The sequence below is a fragment of the Rhipicephalus microplus genome, chromosome 3, assembly GCF_043290135.1.
Source record: "Rhipicephalus microplus isolate Deutch F79 chromosome 3, USDA_Rmic, whole genome shotgun sequence".
Lineage (NCBI taxonomy): Eukaryota > Metazoa > Arthropoda > Arachnida > Ixodida > Ixodidae > Rhipicephalus > Rhipicephalus microplus.
In genome coordinates, this window is record NC_134702.1 from 287,263,315 (window position 1) to 287,276,265 (window position 12,951).

A 12,951-nucleotide genomic window follows, 5' to 3' on the forward strand; every position below is an offset into this window, starting at 1 on the left:
GTGACATTTAACAGGTTTCACGGTAAGGCCAGCCTCTTTCAACCTGTTCAGCACGACGCGTAAATGCCCCACATGTTCTTCCCAGTTGTTGGAGAAGATGGCGACATCGTCAAGTTACGGCAGAGCGAACACAGAGGCCTTTAAGAACGCGGTTCATTAAGCCCGAAAAACAAAAGGGCACATTTTTCAATCCAAAGCTCAGCTTAAGTTGACGATACTTTCCAAATGGAGAAGCAAATACGGCATAACGGCTAGCACGCTCTGTAAGGGGGACTTGCCAATACCCTCACAGGAGGTCTAACGTGGAAATATAGCTGGACTGTGACACAGTTTCCACCCTCTCCTCTAGGTTTGGTATCGGGTAAGTTTGGTCTCGAGTTACGGCGTTAAGACGCCGATAATCGATGCATGGCCTAGGATTTTTTCCTGGCACCTGAACCAATATTAGAGGGAATGTATACTCACTCTCTCCCAGTACTATGACTCCCAACTCCAGCATTTTATGGATCTCCTCTTTCATGATCTGCTTTTGCACAGGGGAACAACGATACGGCTTGCTACGGATTGGCTCCTCGCTAGTTAGCTCGATATCGTGTTCGATCACCGTCGTGTTTTCGGGACGGTCCGAAAACACGTCTTCAAACTCGGAAACAATCCTTCTCAGGCCCTCCTTTTGGACTTCACTTAACCTAGGCTCTAGGTTAAACTGCTCCAAGGTTATCTCCGATCCCCTTTCGATTACTTCACTAGAGGTTAAAATTTCTGCTCCATCTTTCTCTGAAGCATTCAAAAGTAGATTCATGACCGTTTGACGTTAGACGTATGATTTCATCGTTACTGTGATAAAATGTGTTCGGCCGCCTTTCTACTTTCACTTCATAATTGCTATCAGAAAGCTTCGACATTACTTTGGCGGGCCCTTCCCAATGAACTTGAAGCTTGTTCTTTTTGGACGGCCGCAGAAGCATTACCTGACTACCTTCTTCAAAGGTGCACTTCTTCACCGATTTATCGTAGTACTCCTTCGACAACAGTTGTGCAGCCTTCATGGGGCTTTCCACAAGATCTTTCGTTCTTCCAAGCCTCTGAAGGAGGTCTAGAACATACGCAACTACCTTAGGGTCCTCATCGAATCCCTCGCAGGACTCGCGTAGCATTCGCAAATGTATTATCAAACTCCTGCCATATACAAGCTCTGCTGGGCTAAAACCAGTGCTATCATTTGGAGCTGATATCAATGCGAACATAGCGGGAGGAATACACGCTTCCCAGTCGCATTTGTGCTCGTTGCAAAGAGCTCGCAGAATATGTTTCAGAACGGAATGCATAACGCTCTACCGGATTAGATTGCGGGTGATGGATCGAGCTGTACACTACTTTTATTCCGCATTTATCCATAAAGGTAGAGGTAAGGCAGCTGGTGAAGACACTACTATTGTCGCATTGGATTTCAGAAGGAAACCGACGCGTACAAATAAATATAGCAGTGCATCCACGACATGAGGGGAATTGAGCTCCTTATGTGGTATCGCTTCCGGAAATTTTGTGGCTACACAGAGAGCCGTCAGAATGTACCGACAACCTTTCCTTGACTCTGGCAGTGGCCCGACGATATCAATTACTAGGCGCCAAAAAGGTTCTGTGATAATTGGCACAAGCTTCATGGGTGCTTTCCACTTGTCCATGGATTTCCCCGCTCTCTGACAAGTGTCGCATGAGCGTACAAAGTCTTCGATATCCTTCCAGCATTTCGGCCAATAAAACTCAAGGTAAACTCTAGCCTTGGTCTTTTTTATGCCGAGATGCTCTGTGAACGCGTTTTCGTGCGCCAGTTCCAATAGTTGGCGACGATACTTTTGTGGCACCAAGAGCTGCTCCTACTTGCGACCTTGCGCACTTGTGTAGCTCCGATACTGGAGCCCTGCTTTCTCAAAAAAAAAGAAACATTCTTTTTCTTTTTTTCCAAGTTTTTCGCTTTCCATTAGCGCTTTAATTGAGAGGTCCTCACGCTGCTCTCTAATGAGCGTCTCTCGATCAACCCTCGACAGCTCACTCCAACTTTCCGCTACAGGCGAGAGCGTTGCACCCCTCTCGCTCTGACTCAATGGTGCCATGTCGTCTCCCCCGGCTACGGAAACCGCGCCGGTCGCTTCGGCGACGGGCTGCTCGAGTGACTGTTCAAATGATCGACACAGAGAATTTCGTGTCCTAGGTTCCGTCGACTCACCGCCAAGGTCACACAGATCTGCTGCTTTTGAACTTGTTTCGCCACATTGAACAAAATCAAGCGCCCGCGAAAGCTCCCGCGCTTGCGATCGCTCGAGGGCCATGTACGCTAAGATGGGGAAGAACGATTTACTCTGCTCTTTGAGAAGCTCTGAATTGTTAAAGAAAAGATAAGGAAAACGATCGGGAAGCGCGGCAGACACAGCCGCTTCGGTGCGAAGCTTAACGAACGGGCATTCAATGAAAACCGTAGCGATTGGTAAGCAAGCACTCCGCTCCTCGGCGACTTGCCTGATCCACGCGCATTCTCATGTAAAGTCATCCGGAGACACCAATGAAGGATGGACAACGTCCATGGTTGCCGCTGAGTCTCTAAGTGCTCGACACGTTTTCCCATTCACACTAATTACTTGGAGATACGGCTCTAACAACCGCATGTTCTTTTCCGATTCTCGGATTGTTGCAAAAGCAAACTTTTGCTTACAATTTTTCGCGATGTGCCCTTCCTTTTTGCAGTTGTAGCAGATTAGTGGCTTCTGTGATTCAAACGCCCGTGTGATATCAGTGCGTTGTTTAGGAACCTCACTCGATTTCTCCGCTTCTGTTTGCCCTTCGCCTACAGTGTCCGTCGTAAGAGACGGGTCCTTCTTGAATTTACGGTGTGGTGCGGGTTTCCGTTAACAGATTTCTATGAAAAGCCGTCTTTCCTTTCATCGTTTTCAACGCGCCTTGCCCTGCTATGCCACTTTCGGCGAATATAATACTCCTCAGCTAACTCTGCTGCCTTGTTTAGCTGTACTTCACCAAGTTTGTCCTGCAGACGAAGCTTGACATCCTCCTCGATGCAGCGGTAGAATTGCTCCAATGCAATGCATTCTACCACTTTATCGCGGTCGTCATAAACACCTTCGCCCTTGAGCCATTCAATTAAATCGGCTTTATGACGAAACGCGAAGTCAACGTGTGACTCATTCCCCTTTTTAGCATACCGGAACCTTTGCCTGAAAGCCTCGGGTGACAACTTTTAAAGTCTTTAAGTTTTAAAGTCTTAAGAGCACTTCTTTAACCTCGTCATAGCTCTCAAACGCTTCCCTCGACAAGCAAGTTATCGCGTCGGACGCGTGGAGGGAAGAAGAGCTAACAGGATCTGCGCTCAAATAGATCATTCTAAAGCATTTCGCTCACAGACGTGTTCAAACTTGACGAGATACTTCGTCATGTCCTCGCCTACTACGAACGGTGGCAGTTGGTCTCGGATTCTATAACGGCTGACCTGAACTGTCGGAGAAGCTACGTTAGGCGCCTGCGAACACTGTGGGATTGCCAATTCTATTCGTTTCAACTCGAGGCGCTCCTGTCTCTGGGCCTCCTCGTGCTCACGACGTTCGCGCCTTTCAGCTTCTTCACGTTCGCGAACTTCTCGCCTTTCAGCCTCCTCGCGGCGTGCTTTGATATCCGTCCAGGCCTCATCGACTTCCTCAGCCGACACTCCCTCATCCTTCATGATCTCAAGGATCGCTTCCTTTCGTTTCGCACGGCCCAAAGTAATGCCGAGTTCCTCACAAATTTCGATGAGTTCCTTCACTTTAAGGTTCTCCATCATTCACACTAGCCTCTTGCTGTTTGCCCCTGTTAAGAATTCACTCTCCGTACCCACTATAAGTTAACTAGCAAGACGCGCAAGCAATTTCTAACACTCCCGTGTTTACCCCCTCCGCATTAACTTTGGTTTCAAAGCACTCTGACTTTGCTTGAAACGATCAACGCTCACGCTAATGCTTCACACAGCCCTTCTCTAAACTGCAATAACCTGAGCTAGAGTAGTCTGGTGAACTGAGGGGAAAACGTCAGGCACTCACCGCATCGATGTCGCTGACGCCAGCTCATCCCGCAGCTGCCAATCACTGTTACGAAGCGCGCCTCCGACGATGTTACGAAGGGTGCCACGAATCTCACCGCTGCAACCACTGTTTCGAAAGACGGCGACGCCAACGCGGTCCCGAAGGTGCCACTGCTTCGAATTCCGCCGGGAAGGTCACGAGCCGTTTGGTAGCGTAGGTTTCTCAGCTCACGACGGCTTCTGCGCAGAGCTGATAGACGGGCGGACGAGACGACGGTGAGTTAAACAAGGTTTATGTACAGCATATATACAGAGGCATTACAAATTCGGCACTGGGGCCGACAGCTTAGAGACCCGAAGAGCCGAGCTCTCCTCTCTAACACATAGGACTACTGCGCGCGACACGCCACAGGGCTTATTTTATATGCACCGGGTGGATTCTTTCAGTAACCAAATGTCCTACCAGAAGCGCCGCTGGTCGTCAGGTCAGAATCATCCAATGGGGTCGCTGCTGGGCCGCGTCATTCTCATCGGATGCGGAGCCGCTGCGCTGCACGTGGCTGCACCCAAGGACGTGTGACGTCACCAGGCATTGCGTCAGACTCGCCAGACAGGAAGGCACCGATTGCTTCGACGCGCTCGTGGGTTGAGGAGATCGCTGTCCGTTCCAACAGAAACTACCCGCCTTCCGCAAGGGCGCAACCTCCAACGCAAAACGTCTGACGCTCAGAGTAAGATACTGGGTGAGCGCGACCTCATACTGGCATCTGAAGGCAAGAGGAGGAACTGTAAACCCGCAAATCTTTTCGCTAGGCGAGGAACAAGTTCTAGTGTTTTTAAAGGGGCCCTGCAACTCATTTTGAGCATGGTCAGAAGACGCTGCCGATTGGTAGTAGAGGCTCCCGAGAACACGCGAACGAAATGGTATAGCGCTGCACGCGGCCTGGAATTCACAATAAATCGTCAAAGTCACCTGAATATTTCTTTTTCCTCCCTCGAGAAATGTCGGAAAACGCTCAAAAATCACTCGTAGAATACTCACCTATCCGCATTGGCTGATTTGAACATGGCGCGCTCGGTCATTACAGAGATCGCCACAAGAGGCCGTCACTTGTCCACGTGTGCTCGTGCGATCGCACTACAAAAGCCACGCATTCGAAGAAAAAAAAATGCCCAAGGTCACGAGACGCCTGTGACGTTTTTAACGCGATAGCGTTAAAGAGCTCGTGTCACAGAAAACCCGCCGCCGGCGTCGGCCCCATTGGTTGTGAGCGAAAAATCGTCTGTGCGTCTGTGACCGAAAAATCAAGTTACCTAGATAGCCGCGAAAGGCCACTACATGTCCACGCGCGCGCGCGCGATCACACTGAGAAAGTTGCGCATTCGAGGAAAAAAAAAAGTGCTCAATGTCACGAGGCGCGGTAGTTTCTTTGCCCTGCTTAGCTTCCAGCGCTTTCGTCGGGACGAGAGAAAAGATAATGCAATTACAGCACGCGACAAACCTTCAAAACTTTACTCGCACTGGACGGTTTCTGAAAATTGTTGCGGCGTTGAATTCGTAAGGCAATAAGATTTTCTAGTAAATTCATTCCGTGGTTACTTGAAAAAGTGTTTCAGGGCCCCTTTAACACATTTTGTTCGACATGTGCCACGACGAAAACGAGCCCATTCGGCGATAATAGCGCGCGCTGGTACAATCTACTTTGTGCGTGTTTGTGTGCGTGCATGTGTATGAAACAAAACAAATGAATAAGTATGCACTTAGCGATTGAAGGGTGCACTAGGGTCCAGATCGCGCTATGATGTTCAACTCTTAAAGGCGAAACTTTAGGGTCCTCCAATTTTTGTTAGCGCCTCCCATCACTCTCCGATTAGCTTCCAGCACTTTCGTCGGTACGAGAGAAGAGAGAACGTGATTGCTGCGTGTAACAAATCGTTGTAACTCCACTCGTACTGGACGGATTCTTAAAATTTTCGTGGCGTTGAATTTGTTCGGCAATAAGCTTTTCCAGTGATGTAACTGCATGGTTACTCAAAGAAATTGTTTGAGGACATCTTTAAGACGGAACTATACCAGCCGACATGTGTTGTCACTAAAGTTCTCCTTTCTTACATTCAGTGTCACTGCCCGGACTTTGCTGGGCTCTCTGCTTCCTATCAATGTGAAGTCATCCCCTTTAAGTACGCCGCCTACACGTATTCGTGGGTAGTTCGTGGTCTTTGTCAATAAGCGCCCATCAATTAATCTCGATGGCCGCACCGAAACGCCGTGAGGTAACGCTTGATGACTATTTCTCCCAGGTTATGCTGCTCGACAACTGGCGAAAAGGCTACAGCAACCAAAGAAACGGTTCCCAGCTGTAGTTCCGCCCTGCCTGAACACTACTCGTGTGCTGAAAGAAGTGAAAAACGATCGGAGATTGATGCATGGAATTAAACCGCGATTTGCGACGACATTGGTCTTTACGTGTTTAACGGGCCAAGATGCCAGCTGTGGCAGGACTAATAGACTAGACGACGTTTGCTAAAGGGGTCTTGGAAAACAGGCGCTAACTACACCATTCTCTCAAGTGTGCGAACTGAAGTTCTAACCTATCTGGGAAGGAATGTTTTGCTAGCTGGTATATTCCAAATATCAGAAGGGAGCTCTCTAACTACGATAGCAATTATATCGACACTCTGGGCTGGATTGTGCCACCGGCGTCGCCGTCATTCACCGTATATGTATACGTATCTATATGCATGAAAATGCAAGAAATAAAAACAAACAGGCAAATACTCCGGCGCGAGTACTAAGCGTTTACCACTGAGCCATCGAGGAGCACGTTCTTCAACGCTCAAACGGCAAGCTATTTATATCTACCACTTACGGCTGCTAACTGGCATATCAGGGGGGGGGATATCGTGTTTTCAGCATCGTCAACAAAATGGTGCAATGAGTGTGTGTCCGCCACATTGCACGGCAGCGCGCGCTCCAATCTCCCACGCGTACTTTGCCCCGCTTAGATGAGGGGAGCGACGCTCCCTTGCGCGCCCTTATCTCGCCGTGGAGAGGGGGGAGGATAGTACGTCTTGGCTGGCCTCGGGATTTACCTGAAATGATTCTGTTGTAGTTATCGCGTCACAAAAGTCAGTACAATTATTGCCGTATACGCATTTCCAATGGTCGGGGTGTTCTTCGAAAGCACAGCATCCTCAGACTGTTCAATGCATTCTTGATGAGCCACATAAGCTCTTTATTCTTTATTTGACATCTTTGCACAGGTGGCAACTCAATGAGAGAAATAAATTGAAGATCCTCATAAGGAAAAGCATCAAGAAAGTTCTTGGTATTGCTATGCGCACAAGCACTGAGAACCGTATGAAACTTGGAGTACACAACACGCTTGAAGAAGTTATCGAGGCTCAACAAATATTATTTATTTATTTACAAATACTGCTGGCCAGAGGCCAAAGCAGGAGGGGCAAGATAATACAGTTGTCATGCACATTCCAAAACAACATCAACAATAAAGAGAGTAAAAAGTGGAAAGCGTGACATATTTATACAAAAGCAACAAAAGGAAAGATTGGGGAGGGAAAAGAGGAAATAGTTGGAATAGTTAGAAAAACAACTTCAAATTTCAGCGTAAATAGGATCGGGAGAGTGTAAACTGCTTGCAGGCAAATCGTTCCACTCTTCAATGAAACGAGGAAAGAAGGAAAATTTGAACAAGTTAGTACGAGCAAAATATGGTGTTAAAGAAAGTGCGTGTGAATGCCGAGTCTGGCGTGTTCTTAGTGGTGTGAGGTAGGGGTCAGGGTTCAGAGCAAATTTGCGGTTAAAAAGTTGGTACAAAAATTTGAGACGTAAGAATCTGCGTCTCGACTGCAAAGATGTGATACCATTTGAAAGCATTACACCAGTTACATTACACTAGTTACACTAGTTACAGAACTACCAGGCTTGTAGAGAGAATAAATGAAACGAACTGCCCTCCGCTGAATTTTTTCTAATGCATCAATGTTTTAGTATAAGGATCCCAGGCAACGCATGCATATTCTAAATTATGAAGAATCAAGAATTGGTAAGCTAAATATTACACTTTCGCAGGAGCATCCTTAAGTTTGTGGCTTAGCATGCATAATTTGCGGAAAGCTGCGGAAGAAACTTGTTTAATGTGGGAATTCCAACTTAAATTATTCGTTAGAGTGACACCAAGATACTTGTATTCCTTAACTTCTTTAAGAGGTTGGTTAGAGAGCGTGTAGTCAGTTAGTATTGGCTTTTTCTTGTTAGTGACATGGAGCAGAACTGATTTATCCAAGTTTAGTTTCATCCCCCATTGATTGCACCATAGACATATATTGTTTAGAGTGGACTGAAGAGCTGCTTGGTCATTAGAAATAGTTATCAAGTTAAACAGAATACAATCATCTGCAAAAAGTCTAACGTTACAGGTGGGTTTACACAATTTACTACATCGTTACAGTATATCAAAAATAGTAGGGGACTGAGTACACTGCCCTGTGGGACACCTGAAGTAACCGGCAGAAGAATTGAGTTCTGATTATTAATGCACACAAACTGGGAGCGATCAGACAGGTAGTTACAAATCCAGGCTAATAGAAAATTTGGAAGTCCAATAAGCTGTAATTTAACCATAAGTTTATCATGGGGGATTCAGTAGAAAGCTTTGCAGAAATCTAGGAATATGACGTCTACTTGGCCGCTCTTATCAATCACAGATGCAAGAGAATGAATAACTGTACATAACTGAGTTGTTGTCGACAAGTCCTTTCAAAAACCATGCTCATACGGAGATAAAAAGTTATGCTCATCTAGGTGTTTTGATATGAATGTTGTGACAATGTGTTCTAACATTTTGCTACAAGACGATATAATCGAAATTGGCCGATAATTGAAGACAAGAAGAGAGTCTCCCTTTTTGGGAATTGGCTTGACACGAGTCATTTTCAATTCTTTAGGTAACGTTGCAGTACGGATTGAAGCTTCAAAATTGTAACAAGGTATTTGGACAAGGGCTCGGCATACCGTCGAAAAAATTCGTTCGGTATTTCTTCTGGCCCACCGGAGGATTATACTTTTATTCGAAGAACCATGTTTAAAACTCCTTCATATGAAATTAAATTTCCTGATGGAGTATCTGTGGAATCATGTACAAAAGCCACAGGCTGAGAAGACTGACAGAAAACACTATGAAAAAAAGAGTTAAAATGATCAGCAATCGCTTTTGCATCCGATACCAGAGAACCGTTCACAGAAATTTGTTTTACGTTCTTTTTGCGATCGCTAATGTAGACCCAAAACTTCTGTGGGTCATCTTTATTAAAATTAGCCAGTGTGGTATTGAAATAAAAGCTTTTCTCGCGTTGAATCGCTTCGTGTAAAGCAGACCGGACTTCACCTAGGCGCTGGGAAGCTGCCCTTTTGTTCCTGAGACGTTCAGCCTTTCGTTTTAGATGCAGTATAGGTCTCGTGACCCACAGAGTGAACTTAGTGCGTTTTTTAGCTTATTGAGAATGAATTTATCTAAGCAAAACGTACAGATGTTCTTGAATTTCTTCCAAAGGTGTTCCACATTGTCACCACAAAACTCAGCCACGTGATCATCCAAAAACGCAAAAATACGCGAATCTTGAGCGTGCGCAAAGTTTTTAACATCTCTTGTTGTATTCACATCCCCAAAACGGTTTATATTCAAGGGGAACGAAACACTATTCAAACTGTGGTCCGATATGCCAGGGATTAGGGACACGTCGCACTGAGCAATTGATCGGTGTAAAAATACCAAATCAAGCAATGAAGATGTAGACTCTGTAACACGCGTGGGTTCAACCACAACTTGCACAAGATTGTGTTCAATCATAATATCAAGCATACAAGAAATATTGACAGAGTCAGAGCCTGCTTCTAATCTTTCCCAGTCGATACTTGGAAGATTGAAGTCTCCTGCCAATATTACTTTTCTCTCGTTGAATTGTAGCATGTGCGCATGCAGCTTTGTCAGATAATCGCTTGTTGCATCAGGAGCCTGGTAGGCTGCGTACAATACGAAATTCTGGCAGACAAGTGTCACATTTAAACACAAGCACTCGAGATCGGGCACATCAGATAGCAACGTAGCTTTTATGCAGTCTTTCAGAATAACTGCCACACCACCCCCTCCCTAGTTGCCCCCTGTCCTTCCGGAAAATTTTGAAACCCGGCGGCACCACATCATCATCACTGACGAAAGTATGAAGCCACGTCTCGGTAACGACAACTAGGTGAGGATCATGTGCCAGGAGTATAGCTTCAAGATGCTCAGTTTTGTTTGTAATACTACGAGCGTTTATATTTAGTAGTCCTACACGTTGGTTGTTCATGTGTCATGCGCTTCCATTATCACTACCTTCATGAGCATTGCTCAGAACACCTTCTGCGTTCACCGCATGCGTATGCCGTTTCTTTTGAGTGATTTTTCTACGTTCGTTCGCCGTTTCGTTCCAAACAAAAACTTCTTTGTCAACATGCAGTTTACCGTGAACTAGATAAACGTTTTTCCCTTGATATTTTTCATCCTTTGCACTGTCCAAAAGCAGTTTTCTTTTGTTAAGGTTTGCTTGGAATAGTCGTTTTGAACGAATATTTTAGATCCCTTGAGTTTTTTTGCATTTTTTAGTACATCAGACTTTTCGTTGAAATCTTGGAAGAACAAGATGACGGGTCTTTTCGTACCGGGTTTTTCAATTCTACGAATACGCCCTACAGGTTACAGGAATACAGGAATGCAGGTTGCCAGGATTGCGATCACACTAGCGGAGCGAAAGATTCTGGTTGACATTGTAGTCAACCCCCTGACGCTCGAAGTACAAAATACGCCGCTTGAGGATCACATATGCTCTCGCATAAAAGTGTGTCCCCTACCACGAAATATGCATCTACAGCACAACGTGTGCAGGCGAGTCGCTCGAGCCTCCTCTCTTTTAGCTCAAGCTCACACCCACTCGTCTGTTTCATGCTATATTGATGCCACCCAGTATGGCGTTTCCGCTCACTTTGCAGCAGTATTCGTAGATACTAAGGGCCAGATTTTATCCTCAGTGTCGGTTAGAACCACTTCTTCTCAGAAAGCAGAACAGATGGCCATTGCACTAGATCACCTTGATCAACAAAGGACTGATATTTATACGGACTCCAAATCCGCTGCTCGGGCCTCCGCTTCTGGTTCCGTGTGCAAGAAAGTTTTTAGAACACTCGCTCACAAGGAACTCACCAAACCCACTACTATTTGGTTTCCTGCTCACCTTGGCTTAAGGGTCAGGGGCCTACCCAATGTCAACGAACTAGCCCGCGCCAAGGCGCGAGGCGTCACTTACCACGCCAGGACTTGTGCTTCTCAGACATAGGAATCAGCCCCAACCTTCATTTTAGGGATATTTCGACTACCTGCAACGAGATCACAAAACACTATCAATTAGGCCGTAGGTCCTTTTCATTGCCACACGAAAAGTTGTCTAGGCCACAGGCAATCTCTCTTCGCATGCTTCAGACGGCAACATACCCTAGCCTCGTAACCTATAGGCATTACTGCGATATTTCAGAACTTTGTCCGGAATGCCACAATCTCAGTGATTTTTACCACTTGCTTTGGAGGTGCCCCTCTTTACAAAGAAAAAAAAAATGTGGAATTTTCCGAAAACTCCTTTCATTTAATGCTAACGAGTCCAGTTCTCAACCAACAACTCAAGGCTGTCCAGAACGCTCATGATGCGGTGGTGAGGCTGGGCTTCCCCGTCCCTGCGTAGGAGCGGCCCGCGATCCTACCCCTATAAAACGGGGGTGGAATCCTTCAAGACCCCAATAAAAGTTTTGCATCCATCCATCCATCCGTTTGCGAATAGCGCACGCTCTTCAGATACAACGAAGTAACAACTGAGACGCTTATTCACGTGCATCTGTACCTGTGAGTACGTTTCGTGCGTCATTTGTGCGTGAGAAACGCGGTACACGTTTCGATCTGCTTTCTCTTCTGCGCGTGACCTTCCAATTTGTTGCTATCAAGTTCATTGCTTCGTCTTTGCGGCAAAGCTGTGACTTTTTTTTTTGGAAAACCAAGTTCAAGTTAGGGGTCTCACTAAGCTCTCGGTGCCTTGGTCATCTTTGCGTTCACGTTTTCGAAGAACGCAATAAAAGATTACAGAAGCTACAGTGAGTGGGACTACCACAATACCGCTGCCCTATACGCGTGTCAATGTTCGGGCCGATTGAAAAAGATAATAAACACCATTCCGCAATGTCACGTGTCTGTTCGCGGCGTGAAACGTTGCTTGCACAAAGTTTATTTTATTTCTTGTAAAAAACTTTGGTTACTATGTATATTCTTCTTATTTTTACATGACAACATGTCCAGCCATATTCTTTCATTCTGTACATTTCTTGAGTGTTATTTAGCTAGTTGCAGAAATCGCTCGGTGTGACCTTCCAGTCATGTCAATGTAAAGGGATGAACAGATGAAGCAAATCAGTATATACGCATTCATTTGTCGTATATTTTTTCAGCATTATGTTCCCTATACTAGCGCAGTTTGCTGCGCTCCTAGACAATGAAGCTTGTGCTCACTACAGCTGCCCCCACTGTTTTAGGTTTTTGACCACCACCTTTTCATTTATCTGCATAATAGTATGCTAGTCAGATTTTCAAAGGTTGTGAATGGCCTGCACGTTTACTTGTGTTGCACATTCATCATAAGACCGCACTATAGAGTGCTCTTAGCCGTTAAGGCATAGTAAGGATATGCATCTATATATTGTACATTCACATACAAGTGAAGTTCGGTCGGTAGACCAAATATTCTGCCACGCGTGCATTAGTGCGTGTGCGTGTGTATGTCTCTGGGAG